The sequence below is a fragment of the Trichosurus vulpecula genome, chromosome 5 (genome assembly GCF_011100635.1).
Source record: "Trichosurus vulpecula isolate mTriVul1 chromosome 5, mTriVul1.pri, whole genome shotgun sequence".
NCBI lineage: Eukaryota > Metazoa > Chordata > Mammalia > Diprotodontia > Phalangeridae > Trichosurus > Trichosurus vulpecula.
In genome coordinates this window covers 262464135-262492048 of record NC_050577.1, presented here as the reverse complement: position 1 = coordinate 262492048, position 27914 = coordinate 262464135, and the positions used below count along the sequence as shown (strand labels likewise).

The 27914-nt window shown below is 36.0% G+C and overlaps 1 pseudogene; it reads right to left on the bottom strand.

Moving 5' to 3' along the window:
* Positions 1–1631: 1631 nt before the first annotated feature.
* On the bottom strand, positions 1632–3797 carry LOC118851275 (annotated as a pseudogene).
* Positions 3798–27914: the final 24117 nt, after the last annotated feature.

Here is a 27914-nt window from a genome sequence, read left to right as displayed (position 1 = left end):
GGTAGGATTACCCAGGAATTGGCAGCTACAATATTAAAGGATCAGAGGTCATGAAACATGATATTCTGGAAGGCAAAGGATATAGAAGTACAATCAAGAATCACGTACTCAGCAAAATTAAGCATAATGATTTCAAGGGGAAAACAGTGGTCATTCAATGAAACAGAAGGATTTCAAGCTTTCGTAAGGAGAAGACCAGAATTGAACAAACAATCGATATACAATATCAAGACCCAAGAGAATCTTTAAAAGGGGAAAAGGGAAAAGAAAACATAAGGGATTGAATTGAGCTAAATTGTTTACATCCATACAGGGGAAGACGATACTTAAAATTCTTAAAAATTGTTCTACTAATAGTACAGCTAGAAGAAATGTATATAGACAGAGGATAAGGGTATAAAGCAAATTTGAAGTAATGACATAAAAATAATTAAGGGATGAGAAAGAGGTGTACACTGGGTGCAGAATGAAGGGAGAGTCAAAATATTTCACATGAAGAGGTGTGAAAGACCTATTACAGTAGAGCAAAAGATGAGAGAGTGGGCAATGGTCATCACTTGTACCTTACTCTCAATAGTATTGACTCAAAAGGGGAATCATATACACAATCAGTTGAATATAGAAATCTATCTTACCTAACAGGGAAGTAAGAGGGGAGGAGATCAAATAAACGGCGGGGTGGGGACTGAAAGAAGGGAGAGAAGATCAGGGGAAGCAATAGATAGAAGTAAAACACTGGTGAGAAGGGAAAGGGTGAAAGAAGAGAGGACAAACAGGAGGAAAATAGGATGGAAGGAATACACAGATAGTAATTATAACTCTAATATGAATGGGATGAACTCTCCCAAAGAATGGAAGCAGATAGCAGAGTGGATCAAAAACCAGAATTCTACAATATGTTGCTTACAAGAAACACACTTGAGGCAGAGAAACGCACACAGAGTAAAGGTAAGGGGCTGGAGCAGAACCTTTCATGTTTCAGCTGAAATAAAAAAAATAAAAAAGCAAGGGTAGCAATCCTGATCTCAGACAAAGCAAAAGCAGAAATAGACTTTATTAAAAGAGATAAGGAAGAAAACTACATATTGCTAAAAGGTGCCATAGACAATAAAGTAATATTAATACTAAACATATATGAACCAAATGATATAGTATCTGAATCCTTTTCTGCAGTTCATACTTCTGTTTTTACTTTTTTTGGGAGAGGGGGTGTCTGCATTTTCCTTCACAACATGACCAACATTGGAACTATGTCTTGCATGACTGTACATGAACAACCCATATCAAACTGCTTGCCCTCTCAGGGAGAGGTCAGAGTAAAGAACCTGGAACTCAAAATTCCCCCAAAATGTCAAAATTTCTTATATGTAAGTGGAAATATATATATGCATATATATACACATATATGCATATGTAATATTTGTGAAAGTTGATGAAATCAAAGATTCTTTAGGGATTTGAGTATCTGTAACAAAATCCTGTTCAAACATTTATATGATGACTAGGATACACACACCAAACATTTCATCATTATAAAGTATAGTAAAGTTTCTCAAATGCTTTCAGGTCTATGCATCCAATTTTATTGAAAATTTTAAGGCAAGACATGATTTCAAATATCTGGACCTGAGTCATGCACTTAATAGAGAATGGATGTTTTCTGGAATTTCAAGATCAGATACTACTGTTTGACTATTAGAATGTGTTGAAGTTTTGTGCTTACTTTTATCTGTGTTGGATATTACTGTCACATCTCCTATCTCTTTCCCGGCAAGATTGTATTTTTTGAAACCAGATGTTTTAATGTTTTCATGAGCAAAAGGGGTATGCTCATGGATCTTGCTTTGCTGGCTTATCAGGCTCTCAGAGAAGGAATGAGAAAACTTCTGGACTGTTTCTTTGAAGAGTGTTTTGAAGTATATTCACTCATTCTGGTACTTTTCTCTAAGGAATTTCTACTGTTTCTGGAAGATTCCTCTTTTTTTATCTTGAGATTCAGCAATCACATTTGCTAAGAATGATAACGATGTGGGGACAAATTCTTTAGGAGGAACCTGTTGATAATCAGCGCCCTTGATTCCCTAAACTTCTTTGGAATAAGAAAAGTCCTCTTTATTAGAATTGGAATTGGAAACTGGAAGGTATCAAGAGGCAAAGTTCTAACATCACCACTAACATTTTGTGCTCTACATTTGTCCTGGTTTATTCTGATTATATTCTGGCCTTTCTTCAAGTCTCTTCTTTTCTTCTATAAGTATAGCATTAATTATATAGTTCATCTGGGGATGATCTAGGTAAGGAAATCAAAATCCTACTGATTTATACCAGCTACTATAGCAAGTTGCCCAAGTCCAGCATCTTGAAGGAGATTCAAAAAACCATGGAACTTTTGGAAAGATGTCTAAATCTTGCCCAAAACACAATCATCTAAAAATCATGATTTCCAGTAACTGTGTATGAAAAGCCTCCACTAGAGAGAAATGTATATTTTGCAACTGGGAATTTTCAAATTCCAGCTCAGCCTTGAGTCTCATAATCCTCTCTGCTTTTAATTGCTCTATGCTTTCTTCCAACTTCTCCTGTATTTCATTTATTTTGTATAGTGCTGGGCTGGGGTTTTTTTTTCAGGAAAAGGTTCTAAAATATTATCTTCTGACTCTTCTGTTTCTGAGCATGATGGTGTCTCCACAGTTACTTTCACAGAAAATTCATTTGTTGAACTGGGCAAGGTAAATCTTGAATTTTAATTAGAAAACCCCTGCTCCTGTTGGCACATTCCACAGTGTGCCAGGGAAGGAAGCCGTATGTACCAGGTGGCAATGGCTCTGGAGTATAAGAATCTTTAATACATAGTTGTTTTCTGTATTTAGAGGTTGCATTGTTACTCCTCTGAGTTAGCACTCTTTCTATTCTGGGCAGCTTTGTCAATAATTGCTCTCATCAAAGAATGATCAACTAGTGGCCTTTATCTTATATCCAGAACCACCATGGTTGTATTTCCTTTCAGGCTGGTTGGTAGAGTTTTAGCTCTCTCATCACTAATTCCACACTGATATGATCAAGTTCTCTCAGCCACAAACTCACAAAGACATTCTACAAAAGCACTGGCACCCTGATCACCAATAAGGGTGTTGCAGTTGAGTTAGATATGCTGCAAGTCAACTGTGCCGTCCAGATCAGGGTTCCAATAGTGAAGACTCTTAGCCCACACATCCTAATGTCTCCCTATTGCCTGTTACTTTAAGATATTAGCAGGATATTGTGCTCCATGCCAAGTCAGATTACACCCTGAGAAGTTTATCGTCTTGAGGATTACTGAGGTCTTAGCACTTTGACAATTTCTAAATCTTCATTTCCAATTGGACAACATGCTAGAGACAGATGTACCAAAGGATTTACTCAATCCCCTTGTTAACAGTATTGAATCCTGTTCTCTTAAATATATTCTCTGATGCTCCAGGTTCTTCAGATACATGTAAACAGCTTTTAATAGCTTTACATAATTGTGTGTTCACCTCTTTGGATCTAATTATAAGAATTTGCCTTTTAGAATAGGCTTCATACCTATCAGAAGCTAATCTCCCAAACCTGGGAGATTTTAATTTATCCTGAGGGTACTTAGCATAGGTGCCCATTCCAGGAACTTGAAGTGTTTCACATTGAAATCAAGCACCCCCATCCTCCCAGTTGGCTCTCATGACAGGCAGAAGTATATCGTCTGGAAGTGCACAAAGATATTCATAGCCAGAAAAGAAATCTGCAGCATTCTCTCTCTGGAGCTTCACCGAGTTGATCATTTTTTGGCCACCAGCTGAAACCCTCCATGACCCCTTTTGGTTGAAGAAAGTTGATCCCCAGCTACATTTCTTTCAGTCAAGCTCACCACTGGGTTAAGCTATTAGCTCCCACTTCGTTGACATCCTCAGGTTTGCTCCACCTACTGCACTAGCATAAATTCTTAAAAGAGTAACTAAGTTAAATACAGTAATACACAGAGAACAAAACTCTACTGGTAGGGGACTCGAACTCTCAGATCTTTGACTGTGTGAATAACAAAATGTTGTAAGTCATCAGTGACAGTACCAGATAATCCTACTTGTCTCCTGAGGAACCTGTATGCAGAAGCAACAGTTAGAACCAATCACAGAATAACTGACTGTTTTAAGATAGGAAAAGGAGTATGACAAGGCTTTATATTGTCACCTTATTTATTTAACTCATATGAAGAGTTCTTCATGCAAAATGTCAGACTGGATGAATCAAAAGCCAGAATTAAGGCTGCTGGGAGAAATATCAACAATCTCACATATGCAGATTGTATACTCTGATGGCAGAAAGTGAAAAAAATTAGGAAGTCTCTCGATAATGGTGAAAGAGGACAGTGTAAAAGCTGGCTTGAAACTTGACATCCAGAAAACTTGGCAACTGGTCCCATCATCTTCTGGCAAATAGGAGGAGATGAAATGGTAGCAATGTCAGATTTTACATCCTTGGGCTCAAAGATCACTGCAAATGGCAACTGTAGCCAGGAAATTAAGAGGCCCAGGTGAGATTTGAACTCAGATTTTCCATTTCTAAATATAGTTATCTTTCCACTTATATTCTAATTTGCATTATGCTTATTTATGCACGACATATTTTTTCAATTAAAATCAGCTAGCAAAATGGTGGAGAGAAGCCAGGGAGTTGCTTAAATTCTCCGCAGTTTCCCCCAGTAACAATGTCAAAACAAGCCTCTAAAAGACATGGTGAAACAATTTTCCAGTCTAAGATAACTAAGAAGGATTTGAGGAAAGGTCTGTCTCACTTAGGTAAAATGGCAGCACAGCCCAGCACAGGCAGTTTCCAGGCAAGCTAGTGAGAGGCTCTTAGCCATAGCACAGATCAGAAACCGAGGCTCCCAGCTTCTGGCTCACTAGGCTAGTGACCACAGTGCATCAGGCAAACTACCAGCCCCAGGACCCAGGGCACAATAAGCATGACTAGGCTGGGTCATCCTACCACAGTGGGCAAGCTGCCAGCCCCAAAGGCCCCAGCACAGAAAGTCAGTGACAGGGAGATGGCTCCCAGTGAAAGAAGCTTAGAACAGTGCCCCCTGTACCTCAGGAGCAGAGCATGACTTTTTAAAATGAAGGAAAAAAAACAACAAAAAAAATGATCCTTAACCATAAAAATCTCTTATGATGACTGGGAAGATCCAAAATCAAACTCAGAAAAGGATAACAAAGTCAAAACGCCTACATGCAAAACTTCAAAGGGCAATATGAATTGGTCTCAAGTGCAAAAAGTGCTCTTGGAGCTCAACGAGGATTTTTAAAATCTAGTAAGAGAGGGAGAAGAAAAATTGAGGAAAGCAATGGGAGTTATGCCAGAGAATTATGGAAAAAAGAGTCAACAGCTTGGAAAAGGAGGCACAAAAATTGATGAAGAAAATAAGTGCTTAAAAAATAGAATTGGTCAAACAGGAAAAAAAAAACCACTGGCCAAAAGCAAAAGGAGGTACAAAACCTAATCAAAGAAGATAATTCCTTAAAAATTAGAATTGAGTAAGTGGAGGCTAATGACTACATGAAGCATCAAAATGATTCAAACAAAATAAAAAGAATGAAAAAATAGAAGAAAATGTAAAGTACCTCATTGGAAAAAACAACTGACATGGAAAATAGATCCAGGAGAGATAATTTAGGAATTATTGTACGACCCAAAAAGCCATGATCAATAAAAGAACCTGAACAACATCTTTCATGAAATTTTCAAGGAAAACTGCTCTGACATCCTGGAACCAGAAGGCAAAATAGTCATTGGAGGAATCCACCAATCACCTCCTGAAAGAGATTAAAATATGAAAACTCCAAGGAATATTGTAGTCAAATTCTGGAATTATCAGATCAAGGAGAAAATACTTCAAGCAGCCAGAAAGAAACAATCCAAACATTAAAGAGTCCCAGTCAGGATTATACTAGACTTAGCAGTTTCTACAATAAAGGATCAGAAGGCTTGGAATAGTATACTCCAGAAGGGAAAAGAGCTTCAATTACAAAAAGAATCAACTATCCAGCAAAATTGAGCATAATTTTCAGGGGAAAAAATGAACATTTAATGAATTAGGGAACCTTCAAATTTTAGTGATGAAAAGACCAGAGCTGAACATAAAATTTCATCTTCAAATGTAAGACACAAGAGAAGCATAAAAGGAAAACAGGAAAGAAAAACAACAACAATAAAAATGGTACTCAATAAGGTTAAACTGTTTACATCCCTACATGGGAAGAGGATATTCTTAACTCTTAAGAATTGTAGCTGTATTAGGGTAATTAGAAAGAGTATATTTAGAATTTATGAATATAAGTTGACTTTTTATGTGATGATAAAAATATTAAGTAGTGAAAAATAAAGCATTGTACTGGAAGCAAGAGGCATAATGGGGTAAATTATATGATATGAAGAGGTGTGAAAGACCTATTGCAGTAGAGGGTAAGAAAGGAAAAAGTGGGCTTTGTTTAAACATTATTCTCATTGGACTTAGCTCAAAGAGGGAATAGCACATACTTTCAGTAAAGAAATCTATCTTACCTCATACAGAAGTAGGAGGAGAAGGGGAATGGGAAAAGGGGGGTGATAGAAGGGAGGACTGATTGTGGAAGGCATTGGTCAACAAGCAAAACACTTGTGAGAAAGGACAGGGTGAAAGGGGAAAGAAAGTGTAGAAAGGGGGAAAATAGGATGGAGGGAAATACAGTTAGTAATCTTTTTTATAGGATAGGAGATAGACCAATGTCCTGATTTTATTTTTGTAATTAAGATTTTTTTTATTTTTAGTTTACAACACTCAGTTCCACATAATTTTGAGTTCCAGATATCCCACCCCCTCCCCAAGATGGCATAGAATTCGATATATCTTCTACATATAACTTTACATTGAACTTATTTACACAATAGTCAAGTTGTGAAGAAGAATTATGACCAATGGAATTAATCATGAGAAAGAAGAAACAAAACCAAAAAATAAAAATAAAAATAAGGGAAAAACAGGCAAGCATAAAGTGTGCCTCAATCTGCATTCAGGCTCTATAGTTCTTTTTCTGGATATAAATACTCTCTCTCTATCATGAGTCCTTTGGAGTTGTCTTTGCACCTTGTATTGCTGAGAAGAGCAAAATCTATCAAGGTTAGTCATCATAGAATCCATACATCTGTGGTTGTGTATGATGTTCTCCCACTTCTCCTCTGCTCACTCAGCATTATATCGTGTAGATTCTTCCATGTTGTTATGAAGTGCGTATCATCCCAATTTCTTATAGCACAATAGTATTCCATTACATTCATATACCACAACTTGTTCAGCCATTCCCCAATTGATGGGCATCCCCTTGATTTCCAATTCTTTGCTACTACAGAAAGAGCTGCTATAAACATTTTTGTACATATGGGTCCTTTTCCCACTTGTGTGATCTCTTTGGGATACAACCCTAAAAGTGGTATTGTTGGGTCAAAGGGTATGAACATTTTTATAGCCCTTTGGGCATAGTTCCAAATTGCTCTCCAGAATGGCTGGATCAGTTCACAACTCTACCAGCAAAGTAGCAATGTCCCAATTTTCCCACATCCTCTCCAGCATTTATCATTTTGCTGTTTTGTCATTTTAGCCTATCTGACAGGAGAGATGTGGTATCTAAGAGTTGTTTTCATTTTCATTTCTCTAGTCAGTACTGATTCAGACCATTTTTTCATATGCCTATAGATATCTTTAATTTCTTCCTCTGAAAACTGCCTGTTCACATCCTTTGACCATTTCTCAATCGGGAATGACTTGTATTCCTATAAATTTGGCTCAGTTCCCTGTATATTTTAGATATGAGGTCTTTCTCAGAGACACTAGTTATAAAGATTTTCAACCAGTTTTCTGCTTCCCTCCTAATCTTTGTTGCATTGGCTTTTTTAATACAAAAACATTTCAATTTAACATAATCAAAATTATTTATTTTGCATTTTGTAATGCTCACTATCTCTTGTTGTGTCATGAATTCTTTGCTTTTCCATGAATCTGAAAGGCAAACTATACCTTGCTCTCCCAAATTGCTTATATTATCAAACTTTATTCCTAAATCATGAATGCATTTTGACTTTATTTTGGTATATGATGTAAGATATTGGTCCATGCCCAGTTTCTGCCCTACCACTTTCCAATTTTCCCAGCAGTTTTTGGGAAATAGTGAATTCTTAGCCCAGAAGCTGGATTTTTGGGTTTATCAAAGAGTAGATTGATATAGTTGTTGACCACTGCACCTTCTGTACCTGTTCTATTCCACTGATCTACCACTCTGTTTCTTAGCCAGTACCAGGTAGTTTTGATCGCTGCTGCTTTATACTACAGTTTAATATTTGGCATGGCTAAGCCATCTTCCCTAGCATTTATCTTCATTAATTCCCTAGATATTGTAGACCTCTTCTTCTTCCAGATGAATCTTGGTATTATTTTATCGAGCTCTGTAAAATAATTTTTGGTAGTTCGATTGGTATGGCACTGAATAGATTAATTTAGGTAAAATTGTCATTTTCATTATATTAGCTTGGCCTAACCATGAGAAACTGATGTTTTTCCATTTATTTAGATGTGACTTTATTTGTGTAAAAAAGCGTTTCATAATTATGTTCGTATAGGCCTTGGGTTTGTCTTGGCAGATAGACTCCCAAGTATTTTATACTGTCTACAGTGACTTTGAATGGAGTTTCTCTTTCTATCTCTTGCTGTTGGGCTTTGTTAGTAATCTATAGAAATGCCGAGGATTCATGTGGGTTTATTTTGTAACCTGCAACTTTGCTAAAGTTGTTTATTATTTCAAGTAGTTTTTTACTTGATTCTCTAGGATTCTCTAAGTAAATCATCATATCATTTGCAAAAAGTGATAATTTAGTTTTTTCCTTGCCTATTCTAATTCCTTCAATTTCTTTTTCTTCTCCTATTGCTACAGCTAACATTTCTAGTACCAAATTGAATAGTAGGGGTGGTAATGGACATCCTTGTTTCACCTCTGATCTTGTTGGGAATGCATCTAGCTTATCCCCATTACAAATGATGCTTGTTGATGGTTTTAGGTAGATGCTATTTATAATTTTAAGGAAGGCTCCATTTATTCCTATGCTTTCTAGTGTTTTTAATAGGAATGGGTGTTGTATTTTGTCAAAGGCTTTTTCTGCATCTATTGAGATATCATATGTTTTCTGCTAGTTTTGTTGTTGATATGATCAATTTCACTGATAGTTTTCTTAATATTGAAGCAGCCTTGCATTCCTGGAATAAATCCTACCTGGTTGTAGTGTATTGTTCTCATGCTAAGTTGTTGCAATCTTTTTGCTAATATTTTATTTAAAATTTTGCATGAATATTCATTAGCGAAGTTGGTCTTTAATTTTCTTTCTCTGTTTTGACTCTTCCTGGTTTGGGTATTAGTACCATATTTGTGTCATAAAAAGAATTTGGTAGGACTCCTTCTTCACCTGTTTTCCCAAATAGTCTATAAAGTATAGGGATTAATTTTTCTTTAAATGTTTGGTAAAATTCACATGTAAAACTATTTGGCCCTGGAGATTTTTTCCTAGGGAGTTCATTGATAGTTTGCTCAATTTCTTTTTCTGAGATGGGGTTATTTAAGAATTTTACTTCCTCTTCTGTTAACCTAGGCAATTTATATTGTTGTAGATATTCATCCATATCCCTAAGGTTGTCAAATTTATGGGCATACAATTGGGCAAAATAATTCCTAATTATTGTTTTAATTTCCTTTTCTTTGGAGGAGTATTCACAATTTTCATTTTTGATACTGATAATTTGATTTTCTTCTTCCTTTTTTAAATCAAATTAACCAAAGGTTTGTGAATTTTATTGGTTTTTTCATAAAACCACTCTTTGTTTTATTTATTAATTCAATAGCTTTCTTGATTTCAATTTTATTAATTTCTCTTTGGGTTTTCAGTATTTCTAATTTGGTGTTTAACTGGACATTTTCAATTAGTTCTTTTTCTAGTTTTTTCAGTTGCATGCCCAATCCATTGATCTCTTTTTTCTCTATTTTATTCATGTAGGCATTTAGAGATATAAAACTTTCCCAAAGATCTACTTTTGCTGCATCCCATAAGTTTTGGTGTGTTGTCTCATTGTTGTCATTCTCTTGAATGAAGTTATTAATTGTTTCTGTTATTTGTTCTTTGGTTCACTTATTTTTTAGAATTAGATTATTTAGTTTCCAATTAATTTTTAGCTTATTTTTCCATGGTTCTTTATGACAAATAATTTTTATTGCATCATGATCTGAAAAGGATGCTTTGACTACTTCTGCTTCTCTGCATTGTATTGTGAGGTTTTTTTGCCCTAGAATATGGTCAGTTTTTGAGTATATGCCATGTACTACTGAGAAAAAAGGATATTCCTTTTTATCCCCATTCAGTTTTCTCCAGATGTCTACCATATCTGCCGTTTGTAAAATCCTGTTCACCTCCTTAACTTCTTTCTTGTTTGTTTTGAGGTTAGATTTATCCAATTCAGAGAGGGGGAGGTTGGGATCTCCCATTATTATGGTTTTGCTGTTTATTTCATCCTCTAACTCCCTTAACCCCTCCTCTGGTAATCTGCATGCCATACCACTTGGTGCATATATGTTAAACAATGATATCATTGTTTATCTTGCCTTTTAGAAGGATATGGTGTCCTTCCTTATCTCTTTTAATTAGATCTATCTTTACTTTTGCTTTGTCTGAGATTAAGATTGCTACCCCTGCTATTATTACTTTAGCTGAAGTACAATATATTTTACTCAAGCCTTTTACTTTTACCCTGTATATATCCCCCTGTTTCAAATGTGTTTCTTGTAAACAGCATATCATAGGATTATGGTTTTTAATCCATTCTGCTATCTGCTTCCGTTTTATGGGAGAGTTCATCCCATTCACATTCATAGTTATGATTACTCCATCTTTTTCTCTATCCTATTTCCCCTGTTTATGGTTTTATTTCTCCCTTTCCCCTTCCACTCCTCAACAAAGTTCTGCTTTTGACCACCGCCTTCCTCAGTTTACCCTCCCTCTTGATTCCCCTCCCTTATCTTAACATTTTCCACTTGCTACTTCTTCCCTCCCTTTTGACCACTCCCCTCCCTTTTTTCCCTCTTTCCCCTTCTACTGCCTGTAGGACAAGTTAGATTTCTATATTTATCAGGGTATGTTATTCCCTTCTTGAACCAAATCCAATGACAGTAAAGCTCAAATACTGCTCTTCTCCCTCCCTTCTTTCCTGCTACTATAGTATGCTTTTGTGCCTCTCCTTTTGATGTAATTTACCCTTTTCTACTACCTCCTCACCTCTTCTCCCAGAACCCTCCCTTTACATCTCTTAATTACATTTTGTATCCTTACATCAGTTATTTTACACAGACTTCCACAGTCTATGTGTATCCCTTTCAATTATCATAATAGGTGTACTATTCTCAAGATTGAAATATATAGATATATAGATATAGATATCATAGATAAGATGATATAATCCTGTATAAAGATTTAAGTAATTTGCCCTTAATGATTAATCAAGTTTGTGGGGGTTTTCCCCTTGCTTGCCTCTTTACGTCTCTCTTGAGATTTGTATTTGAAGATCAAATTTTCCATTGAGCTCTGGCCCTTTCATCAGGAAGGTCTGAAATTCCCTTATTTTGTTGAGTGTCCATCTCCTTGCCCAAAAATCTATGCTCAGTTTTGTTGGGTAGTTGATCCTTGGTTGTAGTCCCAGCTCCTTTGCCCTTTGGAATATCATATTCCAATTTCTCCTGTCATTTAATGTAGAAGCTGAGAGATCCTGCATGAGCCTGACTATAGTTCCATGATATTTGAATTGTTTCTTTTTGGCTGCTTGCAATATTTTCTCCTTTATTTTGTAATTCTGAAATTTGGCTGTAATATTTCTTGGAGTTTTCTATTTGGGGTCTCTTTCAGGGGCTGATTGGTGGATTCTTTCAATGACTATTTTACCCTCTGGTTCTAGGACCTCTGGGCAGTTATCTTTGATAATTTCCTCAAAGATGCTGTCAAGGATCTTTTTTTTCATCATGGATTTCTGGTAGACCAATAATTCTCATATTGTCTCTCATAGATCTATTTTCCAGGTCAGTTGTTTTTCCAATCAAATATTCCATATTTTTTCCTATTTTTTTTATTCTTTACATTTTGTTTTACTACTTCTTGATGCCTCATAGAGTCATTAGCTTCCATTTGCTCAATTCTAATATTTATTCACTTGCTTTCTTCATTTTGATTTTGAGTTTCCTTTTCCAATTGGTTGATTTTACCTTCCATGGTATCATTTTCTCTTTTTAGATTCTAAATCTCCATACCTATTTCACCGATCTTCTTTCATAAAGACTTAATTTCAGTAGTGTTTTTTTTTTCCATTTTTTCTTTTACCTCCCTAATTTGGTTTTTAAAATCCTCCTTTACCTCTTCCAGTAATGCTTTTTGTGCTTGAGACCAGTTCACATTCCCTTTTGAGGTATCAGATGTGGGTACAGTGTCAATGCTATCCTCTTCCCAATTGGTATTTTGATCATCCATGCCTCCATAAAAGAATCAATGGTCCTAGGGTTTTTTTTGTATTCTTCTTCATGTTGGTTAGCTTTTTCCTAGCTTTACAACAGATTTCTGTTTTGGGGGCTCAGGGATCTCTGTCCTTGGTTTCTTGTTCTGGGGATTGTGAGTCTATTTATTGACTTTGTGTATTATAGCCTTCAGTTTCCTGAGGTGTGGGTGAGAGATCTGGCTGACTGAAGTCTTCTTTTCCCCTGGGGCTGCTCTCCAGCACTTTTGCTCTTCAGCAATGGTCTCAGCTCTTTGTCCTCTGGACTGGTTTCTGCCCCTTCCCCTGGCAGTGGAAACGTACTTCTGGGCTCCTGGTGTTGACCCCCACTGGCTCTGCCCCTCTGGGACTCAGGAACTCCCACTGCTCAGCCACTGATGCTCCACTTCTGTCTCCTCTATTCCATCAATTTTCCCAAGGAATTGTCTGGGTCAGGGTTGGGGAGGAGGAATTAGAGCTGTTTTCCTGGCCATTATGTCTTCCAGGAGTTCAAGAAGGTGCATTTCAAACCTTTGGGCTGCAAGCCTCAGGAGTAGTTGTCTCACAGCCAGAGGAGTTGCGCTGCTGCCTCTCATGGCTTGGACAGACTCCTGTCCTGTGTTGAGAGGCCTGGGGATCTCTGCCAGTTTCAGGTGCCCAGCTTTCTTCCAGCCTGGGTGACTGGCTTGTTTCCACAGCTGCTTCTTCTTTGGTGCTGTGCAGCTCCACACACCAAGCACTCTCTCAGCCTACAGATCCGTCCCATCAAGCTTTTGGATTCTCCTGGCTTGGAAATTTGCCACACTCAGACTGATAGCAGCTTCTAACTCTCTCAAATCTGCTCAGATTCACTTTTTTAGAGGAATCTGACAGAACATGTGAGAGAGCTCTGGTAAGATGCTGTTTTCATGTGGCCACCTTGGCTCTGCCTCCAACAGTTAGTTGGAGTTAATCTTAACTGTGAATGATAATGAGATGAACTCTCCCATAAAACAGAAGCGGATAGTAGTGTGGATTAATAAAACAGAATATGTTGTTTACAAGAAATACATTTGAAGTGGAGAGACATGAACAGAACAAAGCTATAAGTCTGGAGCAGAATCTTTTATGCTTAAGCTGAAGTTAAAAAAATAAGCAGGGGTAGCAATCCTGATTTCAGACAAAGCAAAAGTTAAAACAGGTCTAATTAAAAAGGACAAGGAAAGAAACTACATCTGGCTAGAAAGGTACCAGAGACAATGAAACAATATCAACACTAAGCCTATATTCACCAAATTGTATAGCACCTAGATTCTCAGTGGAGAAGTTAAGTGAGTCACAGAACAAAATAGAAAGCAAAACTCGAGTAGTGGGGAATCTCAACCTCCTCCTCTCAGAACTAGATAAATCTAGCCACAAAATAAGCAAGAAAGAAGTTGAGGAGGTTAATAGAATTTTGTAAAAGTTACATATAATAGACATCTGGAGAAAATTTAATGTGGATAGAAAGGAGTATACCTTTTTCTCAGTGGCACATGTCACCCACACAAAAACCGACCATATATCAGGGCACAAAAACCTAACAATCAAATGCACAAAGACAGAAATATAAAATGCATACTTTTCAGATCATGATGCCATAAAAAAATTTACATGTTATGAAGGGACAAGAATTAAGTTCAAATTTCATCCCAGACATTTACAAGCTCTGTAACCCTAGCCAAGTCACTTAACTTCTCTAAGCCTCAGTTTTCATATATGTAAATTGGAGATAAAAAGAGTATCTACCTCCCAGTGTTGTTTTAAGGATAAAATGAGAAAATATCTATAAAATTCTTAGCAAACCTTATATATTTCTCCTCCTCCTCCCCCTCCTTTTCCTCTTTTTCCTCCTCCTCTTGCTCCTCCTCATCCTCCTTATCCTCCTTTTCCTTCCTCCTCCTCCTCCACTTCCTCCTCCTCCACTTCCTCCTCCTCCTTTTTTTCTTCTTCTTCTTCTTCTTCTTCGTCTTCTTCTTCTTCTTCTTCTTCTTATTCTTCTACTTCTTCTTCTTCTGCTTCTGCTTCTGCTTCTTCTGCTTCTTCTGCTTCTTCTGCTTCTGCTTCTTCTGCTTCTTCTGCTTCTGCTTATCCTCATCCTCATCTTCTTCCTCCTCCATCCTCTTCCTTTTATCATCATCATAATAATAATGATTTTAAAGGTGGGAACAATATCTTATTTCATCTTTATATACCTATCACTTTGCACGGTATCTTCCATAGCATAAGTGCAGAATTAATGTTTATTGTATTGAACTAAGTTTAATCCATAACTATCACACTGAAAGTAAAATTGTGCTAATAAACACATGAAAAAGATTGTATGTCCTCATTAAGCACAAGCATGTCTGGGATCTCAACAAGTTTAATTGAACAAATTCCAAGTGGGCGTGATAGCAGCATTATGTCCATATAAAACAATACTTTCTTGAATACAGAAATTCTGTGGAGTAAACCATCATTTTACACACCACTATTTGCTAGTTAGATCACTCAGACTCTGCTAGATGATTTTCTGCTATGAATTTCCTTTCTTTCCATCTGCTGAGTCCTTAGGATTTGGCCAAATCAATAAATTTAATTTGATCAATTCCTATTCTGTTGATTCTCTTTGATCATAGAGGATCATATCTTTCTTCTTTAGGATGGTCCTTTCTTTTAGATATTGTTAATTGTTCCCACCATTCCCCAATCAGTCATAACCCTGATTCTGGGGATTCAACAAAAAGGTACTCTTCAAACACAAGTTTTAATACTTACATATACAAGGTACTTGATGCACTTGATATCAAAGGATATGGATTTGTATACCATCTCCGTGTTGAAATTCTCTGTGTAAGAAGACAGGGAAATTAGGAGGTAGAGATGAAGATGGAGAGCATTCCTGGCATGGAAAATGGTTAGTTGAACTACCCAGAAAATGTAACATTTTATGAGATGATCATTCTTTGCTCAATACTTCTTAACTCTATTTTGTAGTCTTCACCAATGTGCTTAAAACTGTTGTTTTTAAGCCTTTGTTTTTGAAGAGAACCGATGACATCACAGAGTGATTTCTTGACTTGCAACTGAATTGGACTTAAGTGAGGCAGAGTTGTAAAAAAAAATCATCAGCCTTATACTCTCTTTTAGAGTCAATTAGCTTAAGTAAACACATTTACAAAGAAGGTATTTAAACAGTAGTAGTTATACAACATTCTCTCCTTAAGTCCAGGCTATACTCTCCTGCCACTGTGTACAACATTAGTGGAAAGAGTTGATATACATGTAGAATACATAAGAAAAAAGCAGAAGCAAGAAAATGGTGGATTAAAGGGGCATTCCAGCCAAGCTCTCCTTTCATTTCCCTGTAAAAAAAAAAAACCTCTAAAATATTACATCAAATTAAATTCTAAATGGGCATAGCCAATAGAAGATTGGGATGAGACAGTTTTCTAGTCTGAGACAACTTAGAACGTCAGAACTAAAGGCCTGTGGCACTAGGCTGGGTGCTGGCCAGGGATGCACTGTGGAAGTGACACTAGGTGTGGACTTTGGCAGCCTCAGAGGTGGTAGCAGTAGCCCCTGTATCAGGAATATCACTCTCAAACTATATGGAAATTGAACATCTGGCTAGAAAGAGAACCATGTACTTGCACTGGAAGTGGGACTGGGTGCTATTTGGCAACTCCATTGTCCATTATACATTTTTGGGTTGCAATTCCAGGACAAGGAGGAGCATTTGTGGTCCCAAATGAACAAGGACCTACCATGGGTACAGGGTATAATTCTAGAGAGAGGAGTTGTGATCACCAGAGAGCAAAGACCTTACACAAGTAAAAAGCAGAGTACTCACCCCCAAAGCAGTTATCACACTTCTGCCTAGATCACACAAAGCTGGAAACTCCAAAAAAATTGCAGATCCTCAGAACTGGCAACAAAAAATAGTATGGTGAAAAAAAAACAAAGTTTGGAATAGTTACTTCTCCCTCCCTGGTGACCTCCAAATTCTAATGTGAAATCCAAAGTTCAACAAATAGGCTAGAAAAAAATGAGCAAACAGCAATAAAAAGAATATAGCCATAAAAAATTACTGTGTTGACAGGGGAGCTCAAGATGAAAACTCAGAAGAAAACAATGTGAAAACATCTACAAGCAACGCCTCAAAAAAAATACAGATTGAACACAAGCCAAATAAGATATACTAGAAGAACGAGAGAGAGAGAGAGAGAGAGAGAGAGAGAGAGAGAGGGAGGGAAGAAAGCAAAAAAAAAAAATCAATAAGAGCAGAAGATGAAAAAAATGGGAAAAGAAATAAAAGCAATGCAAGAACATTATGAAAAGAGAATTAATATTTCAGTAAAAAGAGGCAAAAAAATATTGAAGAAAACAACTCCTTAAAAATATTACTGACCAAATAGTAAATGACATGCAATACTTCACTAGGGAAAATAATTCCTTAAAAATTATAATCAGGCAACTGGAAGCTAATGATTCCATGACACATCAAGAAACAAAAATAAATGTGAAAAGAAGGTTAAAAATAGGTGAAAATGTGAAATATTTTATTAGAAAAAAAACTTGACCTGGAAAATTGATTGAAAAGAGATAATATAAGAATTATTGGACTACTCAAAAACCATAAAAAAGAGCCTAGACATCATATTTCAAGAAATTATAAAAACTGTGGGGATATCTGTTTCAACAATCCAGCTAGCAGCTTCTATGGGAGCGTAAGATCCACCAACAACCAACACCCAGAAAGCTGCCAACATGCTGCAAAAGCACAGGTTCTTTTGATCTGCTTTAGTAAGGAAAGCAACGTTTAAGGGGTTGATAAGCTTACTTTAATTCAGCATACAAATATCACTCACTTAGTTCAGGGGAAAAAGCCAGCACCCTGAACTTCAGAACAAATACAAACAAATTACAAACATGGACAGACAGACCTTGTCTGATTCAAATCCCAATACATAGTTACCAGAGTTTAACAAAGTCCCAGCATCTGGGTTACAAGCTGTAGGGCCCTTAACTACAGCTGCCCAGAGTCTCCTCAGCAGCACACCAGCACAAGTGAGAGCCCTAAACAAATTACAAACATCAACAGACAGACCAAATACAGATTCATAGTTACCAACATCTAAGTTCAGCCCGGGAGCTCATAATGTGGGCTGGCCCAGAGTCACTCGCGCCACCACTGCTCTGGGTAAGAGCTCCAAAGAAGAGAAAGCCAACCCCTGGTTTTATATTTTTTTCCACGGTCAGGGGTGAGTCACACATGTGACTCACCCACATGACCTAGAATCGTCACAAAGAGGCGACTTAAACCCACATGGTCTAAAAGCCTCTGCTTTCCCAGGCATGTCACTCAAACTCATGTGTAAACTAGGCCCTCCCCTGAGTTAGCCCCACCTTGGGCCCCACCTTAGTTACCAATCCATACCCACATAGGTTTTACACCTAATAGGGGTTTGGGCCTGGGGCTTAGTACCTAGTAAGGCTCAATGAAATACACTGAATTACTCAAAGGAAACAAAAGCCAAACTCTTCAAGCGCACTTGGTTGAACTAAGTGCTAAGGGCCCAATTTGCTTACCAACACAGTATCTTAGAATCAGAAAGTAAAAATCAAATTGAAAGAATCCACTTATCACCTCCTGCAAGAGATCGCATAATGAAAACACCCAGGGATATTATAGACAAATTTGAGAAATTTGGTGTCCAGGAGAAAATGTTGCAAGCAACCAGAAAGAAAGAATTCATTATCTCACAAACTTTAGCAGATACCATGATAAAGAAGTGCAAGGCTTGGAATATGATATTCCAGAAGGCAAAGGAACTAGGACTATAACCAAAAATAAAATACCCAGAAAATCTGAGTATATTCTTAACAGGGGAAAATGGACCCAATGAAATAGATGACTTCCAGACATTCCTGATGAAATACCAGAGCTGGGTAAAAAAAAAAATCACATCAAAATGTAATACTTTTTGAGGAATTAAAATGGTAAACATAAGTTAAAAATCGTGAAGACTTTCATCAGGTTAATCTGTTTATAATTCTAAATGGGAAGATGAAACATAATCTCCAAGAATTTCATCATCAGTAGAGGAGTTAGAAGGAGTCCACCTAAAGGACAGGAGTGTAAGTGCATTGTATTGGAATGATCTCAAAAGAAAAATTGACAGTTGAGAAAGAAGGAAGGAAGGGAGAGGAAGAATGGGGGGAAATCATACCTCATATAAAAGAGGCCCAGAAGGAGGAGATTTTACAGTGGAAAAAAAAGATGAACAGGCAACACGTGAAGTTCATTCAGTTGAGCAGCTTCAAAATGGGAAGAATATAACTATATATAGAGAGATAATCCTCAACTTTTGCCGGGGTAATGATACTAGAAAATGGCACAAAAGTAAAAAACACAAATGTTGATACACTCAATCTATGGTAAATAGGGGGTTAGGTTTCTGTGACCACCAAAACCTGCAATCTTTCACTAAACATTGCTGAAGATACACCTTTCTGTGTAGAATTTTTCATAACAAAATACTAAGTCTGATAGCACGTACTTTTCTTTACACAGCAGCCATCAAATAACTCACAGAAGGAAGTACACAAGATAAGACTTCTCATGTGCAAAAGATTTTTTTCTCACTAGTAATTCCCTAGAATTCCATGATCTTTTTGCTAACATCTCAATTAAAGAAAATGATTTCAGACAATATTCTATTATTAATCATACATGAAATCTACAGCACCATAAACACTGTACTTAAAATTAACCATTTTATTTATTTATTTGTTTGTTTTATTTATTTATTTATTTATTAAATTTATTTATGATCTGAATATTATCTTCCACTATGTCAGATGTCAGATGTGAGGGCATTGTATTGTATAATATAGTGCTATAAGCCTCTACTTTGGCCAGAAAACCAAAGGAGAGGTTGCTGGGACTTTGATTATTTTTATTATTTTATTTATTTTTAGAAGTTAGGGCACTAATGTTTATAAAGCTATGAACAAATATTTTCTCATTTTTTTTCTCAGAACAACTCTGTAATGTAGATGCTATTATCTTTGTGTCACAAGAGGCACAAATAGATTAAATAAATTTCTCAGGGTCAAAATTCTTTTTCTTTTAAATAATATTTTATTTTTTCCCAATTAAACACGAAAAAAAAATTCTTAACATTCATTTAAAAAAAATTAGTTCCAAATTTTCTTCTTCTCTTCCTCATTTCCCCCCTCCCTGAGACAGCAAACAATTTGCTATAGGTTTACGTGTGCAATTATGTAAAACATATTTCCATATCAATTAGGTTGTGAAAAAAGAGACCAAAAGAAAAAAAAAACATGAAAAATAGTATATTTTGATCTACATTCATACTCCACCAGTTCTTTCTCTGGATGTAGATAACATTTTTCATCATGAATCCTTTGGAATTGCCTTGGACCATTGTATTACTAAGAATAGCAAAGTCATTACAATTGATCATCATATGGTACTGCTGTTACTGTGCACAATGTTCTGCTGGTTATTCTCACTTCACTTTGCATCAGTTTGTGTGAGTCTCCAGGTTTTTCTAAAATCAGCCTGCTCATAATTCCCTATAGCACAGTAGTATTCCATCCCATTTGATGGGCATCCCCTTATTCAATTCTTTGCCACCACAAAAAGAGCTAATACACACACGAACACATACACCCATATATACATATATATGTGTGTGTATGTATGTATGTATGTATGTATGTATATAGAGAGAGGTGTGTGTATGTATGTATATGCATATGTATATGTGTATATACATATATACTTATACGTACATACATACACACATATCTTTATACTGATAGGTCTTATTACTTTTAAAAAAATCTCTTTGGAATACAGATCTAATAGAGGCATTGCTGGATCCTTTAATGTGCAGCTTTATAGCCCTTCGGGCATAGTTCCAAACTGCTTTCCAGAATGGTCGGATCTGTTCATAACTTCTCCAACAGTTCATTAGTGTCCCAGTTTTCTACATCCTCTTCAACATTTGTCATTTTCCTTTCCTGTCATCTTACCCAATTTGATAGGTGTGAGGCAGTACCTCAGAGTTGTTTTAATTTGCATTTCTCTAATCAGTAGTGATTTAGAGCATTTTATATGACTATAGATAGCTTTGATTTCTTCACCTAAAAACTTCCTGTTCCTATCTTTTAAGCGTTTATCAGTTGGAGAATGACTTGTATGTCTATATATTTGACTCAGTTTTCTATATGTTTGAGAAATGAGGTCTTTATAAGAGATACTTATGGAAATTGCTTGCCAGCTTCCTGCTATCCTTCTAATTTTGGTTGCATTGGTTTTGTTTGTGCAAAAACTTTTAAATTTAATATAAACAAAATTATCTATTTTATATCTAGTAGTGCTCTCTATCTCTTTTTTGGTCATGATTTTTTCACTTCTCCATAGAAATTACAGGTGAACTATTCCTTGCACTCCTAATTTCCTTATGGTATTGCCCTTTTTTACCTTATCTTGGTATATGATATAAGATGCTGGACCTTGCTGGGACTTTAATCACTGCTGTCAGAATACACCAAAACTGGGGAGGTCTTCACATAACCTTAGAGAAGAAAGGACTTTTGCTACAATTTGGGAGGCATAATTGTAACACAAAACTGGTTTTAAAAACAAATGATGAAAATATGCAACAAATGCATGAGGAGCTCTTTAGTCTATAATGGTGGGGTGAACAAGACCAGTGAAGTACCTAGGAAAATGCCAGCCACTCCACAAACTTGTCTCTCATTTTTTTTTTCTGTACAGTGTATAGCCATGAATATATATAGTTGCCAGGGGAAAAGTGAAAATAAAGTTACTAGTAAAATCACACAAATTCTTGAAGTTAGTTAAATATTTGACTGCTGAGGATCAATTTTATATACATATGTACATACATACATATGTATGTATATACATGTATACACACACAAACACACACTCATTTGGGTAGAGATATCCATCTTATCCAACATGGAAAAGTAGGAGAGGAAGCAACTAAGAGAAGAGAAGGGTACATGAAAACAAATTAAAGGAGGCAGTGGTCAGAAGCAAAACAGACTTTTGAGGAGGGACAAGGTAAAAAAAAATAGAATATATAAGTAAAGAGGCACATATAAGGGCCAAGTAAATTCAGTCTCTAACAATGCCCGAAGTCTTCTTGTGGGCTCTCTAAGCTTGTTTCTCTCTAGAGATGACTTGGTGCCTCAATGGATAGAACAATGCGTGTGAAGTCAGGAAAGTTTGAATTTAAATCTGGCTTCAGACACTAGTTGAGTGACCCCAGGCAAGTCCTTTAACCTTTATCTGCCCCCATTTCCTTATCATTACTTGGGGATAATAATAAAACCTTCTTCCCGGGATTATTCTGGGGACCAAATGAGATAATACTTTTAAAGTGCTAAGCATTGTGCCTGGCACATAGGAGCCACTATAAAAATGCTTATCCCCTTGACTTTCCTCTACTTCACAGGAGTGCCTATGCTCTTTCAGCCTCTCACTAAACATTACAGCTTTCACATGAGGTGTTAACTTCAGGGCTATGCGCACATCTGGGCTCTACTCCCTGGGGGATAAATGGTGGCAGTACTTTGGTTGGGAAACAGTTTGTTGCCAGGAAGTTCTATCAGTTTGCTCAATTTCATCAGTCAATGGCAACAAATCTCTTCCCTTCAATCAGGTTGCTCATAGACAGCTAGACATTCAGGCTTTGAGTTATTTTTAATTACTCTATCCTAGTTTGTCTTTCCTGACCCACCCCATTTTCAAATCTCATCTAATCTATGATTAGGCATACATTTTGGTTTTTGGTTCATAGCATATTCTGACTTAGAAAGGGGTCCCTAGGGTTCTTAGAAAAAAAAAGGAACTGAGTGAAAATGGTGAGGAAACTGCTTTTAAAATCCTCCATCATATTCCTCTAAGATAAATGACAAGGGTTAACTCTGATAAAAGAAGGCTGAATAGCCTGTCAACCTTTGTGGAATTTTCCCCAGAAACAAACAAACAAAACAGCCTGTGCTCTCTATAAAAAGAATATCAGATATACCAATATTAATAATAATAATTGGAACCACATAATTGATGTAAGTGCTTTTTTTGGCTTCCTGAAACAAGCACACTAAACTACTTCAAGAAGCTTCAAAACAATTGGGATTTTAATGTTAAAGAAACTTTACAATAAAATAAATTCATCATTGCAGAAGAGTTTAGAAGTAAGATGTGTGGGTACCATCTCCTCTTCTGAGAAGGTGCATAGAGGGTGACCATTATGAAAACAAAAGGGTTAATGAAAACCTAGCTTGCTTCCACACATGAGAGCATCCTTTTGCCTGAAAATAATGGGGATATATTGTCTTCAAAGACCATCCATGCTTCTTAGAGTAGCATAAATGCCAGCATTTTCTCAAGTATTTGATGATTTTATACACTTATTGGTCATAGAAAAGAAAAAAAGAATCACTCATTTTGAGGCCAAGCATTCTATGAGCAGAGTTAATGCCATATGGAGGTAATTTAATATTAATTTAGCAATCCTTGAATAAGCATCATCCCCAGATCTGCTAAGTGGAGTTACTGATTTTGTTTCCTCCTAGACTGATAATTTACTTGTGCAATGGTGCTGTCACCAGATGAGATTAATCACAATAATGGTGCATCCTTTTGCTAAGAACATTTTCATAAATCATTTGAATATGGCCCCAGAGAAAAGTTTCTAGTTAAGCTCTCTAAATCATGTGTTTTTTAATAGTTAGAAAACATGGTATATTAATATTGGGGCACATTTTTATTTTATTAGGTATTTGGGGAAAGTACATAGTAAAATGATTATGCCAGCAGAGGACATAATATTGAAGGCAAAGAGCTATTGTGGTTCATGAAAACCCCTAGATTTTTTCCAGATGAACAGCTTTCTGGACACAGCTAAGAACTGTTCAGGAAAAAGAAGACATTGACACTTTAGGTTGACTGATTACTAAAAGTCCTATTTAAACCTATGTGACTTTGTACATTGTCTACAGCAGGGGATGGTATACCAATATCACTGAGATCATAGATATACTAAGCTAGCAATATATAGATTTCAAAAGAGCACCATTAAGAATGGATGACTGCCTGGTGATGATCATAACCATTACCCATGCTCCTGGGAGAAGCTAAAGCCAGCAGATCACTTGAATTCAAAAGTTCTGAGCTGTGGTAGGTCTAGAGGTGATCTTGCATCCATTCTAAGTCTAGCACAAATATGGTGAGCCCCTGGGAGTGGAGGGCTACTAGACTAGACTATTAGCGGTGAATCAGCCCAGGTTTGAAAAACAGTGGCAGGTTAAAGATTCCATGCTGATCATTGTTAGGATCAGGCCTGCAAGTGGCCATTGTGCTTCTGGGCTGTGTAGGAGAAAGAGACCTTCTGTGAATCAATCAATTAATAAATCAAATAAATAAATAGATGAATGAAGGAGTGCATATATAAATAAGTAAATGAGTGAGTGAATGAATAAATCAATAAAAAACTAAATGAATGAATGATGAATGGATAAATAAAGGAATATATATTACACAAAGTATATATATATATATGTATATACATATATAAAAGTACATGCAAGGTATACATAATGCATATACAAGAGTATATGCATTATTCGAAAATAAATTTTTACGTGATGATCCCAACTCCAGCATGTATTAGCAATTTAATCATGGGCAGGTCATTTAATTTCTGCAAATCCCAATTTCTCCATCTGTAAAATGAAGATGATAATATTCATATTATGGAATTATTGATAACAATTTACTTTGTAAACCTTTATGTGCTAAAAATACATGTTTTAATATTATTACTTCAGCTGTCTTATATTAATAGTCACTCCATAAATATATGGCAAATTCAATTTGTTGGTGAATTTATATAGCTACCCTTCTTTAGAAAAGCTCTTGCTGAGTTATGATCCCCTATCTTTCTCTATAGAGACTTTAATTTTCTGATCTTTGCAATGAAAGGATCAATATATAGCGTGTTGCAATGGTCTAGGTTTGCTTCATGTTATAAATCCCATGATTCTATGAAACAGAATTAGAGAGGTGACAAGGAACTTAGAGATCATCTGACTTTATCCTGCCTTTTGCAGATAAAACTTTGTTAGGTAAAATGCCTTCCATAAAGTCATACAAGTTAATAGTAGAATAGGGAATAAAACCTGGGTCTCCTGATCACCTTCTCCTTCCTAGAATGATGCTCTTTTTGCTTTAAAACACTGACTTCCAGCTACATATACATCTGATGCTAGCATTTAGTCTTAATAGAATCTATGCAGTACATCTATGTCAGTACAATGTCTTAGTTGAGGTTTAAACCTTAAAACATAACCCTTGCCCTGAAGCTTGAATGTTGTCATATTCTTTTAAGAAAATCACTTGTTCAAGAACACTGTGCATGAAGCAAGTGATTAAAATAACAATCCAATTGGTATCCTGCTGTAATTACTCACTGCCTACCACCTCCTCACTGTGGTGTTATGGAAATTAATAATGATTGCAAAGCACTTTGTAAACATAAAATGGTATTGAATTATAAAATAATCATAGCAGTATGAAATATATTCAGGTCATAATTTGGTTCTGGTAGTTTGAAGTTTGTTCTTTTTAGCAAAATACTTCCGTTGACTTAAAAAGGAACAGAGCTTTGGTAATGTTATATCAAGTAACTCTCATTGATTGGTTAATTCATCAAAGATTTATTAAGCAACTTCTATCTTCAGAACACTATGGAGGAGGCTAAAAAGTTTATATAGTGGTACTGACATCATCTGACTTATGGTCCAGGCTTATTTCTGGAAAGGTCGAGGTCAAGTACATTCAGTATAGGAAGTACTTGGTCAAAATATTTGACTGTATTGACAAGACATAAATTTATTAGTTTAACATTTAGAAAATAAAACCCTTATTTTATTTTATTTTATTTATGAAATGTTATAATATACCCCCTTCTCCAATAAACTATAAAGGCAGAATTTTTTAGAACCTGAATAAAACTGTAAAAATAACATGAACATGACTATATTTGCCAATTCAACTTGTTATTTCAGAAATAATGAAACTGTGGAACAGCTGAACTGGGAAATTTGTTGTTCTAGGGATACACACACACACACGCACACACACACACACACACACACACACACACACACACACACACACACCTATGAGAGTACAGATATACACACATAAATTTCTATATACTACCAACAAAATGCACCAGCAAGAGATAGAAAGAGAAATCCAATTTCAGATAACTGTAGACAATATAAAATACCTGGCAGTTTACCTCCCAAAGACAAACTCAGGAACTATATGAACACAATTACAAAACATTTTTTCATGCAATTAAAATCAGATCAAAACAATTGGAGAATTATTAATTAATCATGGGTCAGCTAGGGCAATGTAATAAAATGATAATTCTACCTAAAATAATTTATTTATGCAATGCCATACCAATTAAACTATGGAAATTATTTGACAAAGCTAATATATGTATATATGTATGCATACATACACAGATATGTATATACATACATACATACATATGTATATATGTATGTGTATACACACCTACACAAAATTTTTTACTGGAAAAAGCAAAAGGTCATGAACATCAAGGGAATCAATGAAAAAAAAAATGTGAAGGAAGGTGGCCCAACAGTATCAGATCTCAAACTATAGTAAAGAGCAGTAATCATCGAAAGAGTCTGATACTGGCTAAGAAATACGGATGTCTCAGTGGAATAGATTAAGTACACAATACACAGCAGTAAATGACTGAAGATTACTATAGTCATGATAATACTGTCAGAGTAAATGACTGCAGTAATCTAGTGTTTGATAAACCTAAGTCTTTTGAGCAAGAACTCAATATTTGACAAATTTGTTCAAGAAACTGGAAAACAGTTTGGCAGAAACTAGGTATAGACCAACATTTCACAACATATACCAAGGTAAGTTCAAAATGGGAATATAATTTAGAGATGAAGGGTGATATTATGAGCAAATTAGGAGAGCATGGAAAATTTTACATGTTGATTTCATAAATAGAGAAAGAATTTATGACCAAACAAGAGATAGGGAGGATCAGGGGAAGTATAGTTGCTCGTTCTGATTACATTAAATTAAAAGGGCTTTGTACCAACAAAAACCAATACAGCCAAGATTAGAAGAAAAGCAGGAAACTAGGGAAAAAATTATCCCTAGTTTCTCTGATAAATGCCTCATTTCTCAAATATATGGAGCTTGAGCCAAATTTATAAGAATACAATTCTTTGTCCAATTGATAAATGACCAAAGGATATGAACAGGCAGTTTTCAGAAGAAATCAAAACTATCTACAATCTTATGAAAAAAATGTTCTAAATCACTATTGTTTAGAGAAATGAAAAGTAAAACAACTCTGGAGTACCACCTCACACTTAGCAGATTGGTTAATGTGACTTATTTCTGGAAGGGTTGAGGTCAGGTACAGGGGATGTGGAAAAATGAGCATAATAATGCACTGTTGGTGGAAGTAGAACAATGTGGAATTACATCCAAAGAATGATAAAGCTGTGCATACCCTTATATCCAACAACTAGGTCTGTACCCCAAAGAGATCAATGAAAAAGGAATGTATAAAATGTATAAAAATCTTTATAATAGCTCTTTTGTGGTGGCAAAGTTTTGGAAATTGAGGGAATGGTCATCCATCAATTGAGAAATGACTAAACAAGTTGTGGTATGTCATTGGGATGAAATGTTATTATTTTTTGTCCTTCATTTTCAAAATTATCAGTGACATCAAGAGTGATGTATTGACTTGCATATCAATTGGATTTAAGTGGGGCAGAGTTGCTCAAAGTCATCAGCATCACTCTCTATTCCAGAGTCCAAGACCAGTGTCAGGACAAAAGATAAGATGACTGGGCATGATCCAGGATGCACTAGATAGCCTTGGCATGTTCTATTTCTGACCAAGCTCTAAGTCCTCCATAGTGCTTGGTTGAGCTATCTTAATAATCATTGGAACAAATTATTCTCATCCACCAATTCCACCAGGAGAAGCCTTCATATACTTGGTGTAGACATCCCCATAAATCACCAACAGGTTGTGATGGAATGCTATTGTGCTATGAAAAAAAATGAGGAACAGGGTGTTTTCACAAGAACCTGATAAGTGTGATGAGTGACATCTGACATAACTGAGGAAACAAAGATTTGAGCTTCTGAGCATATCAATTT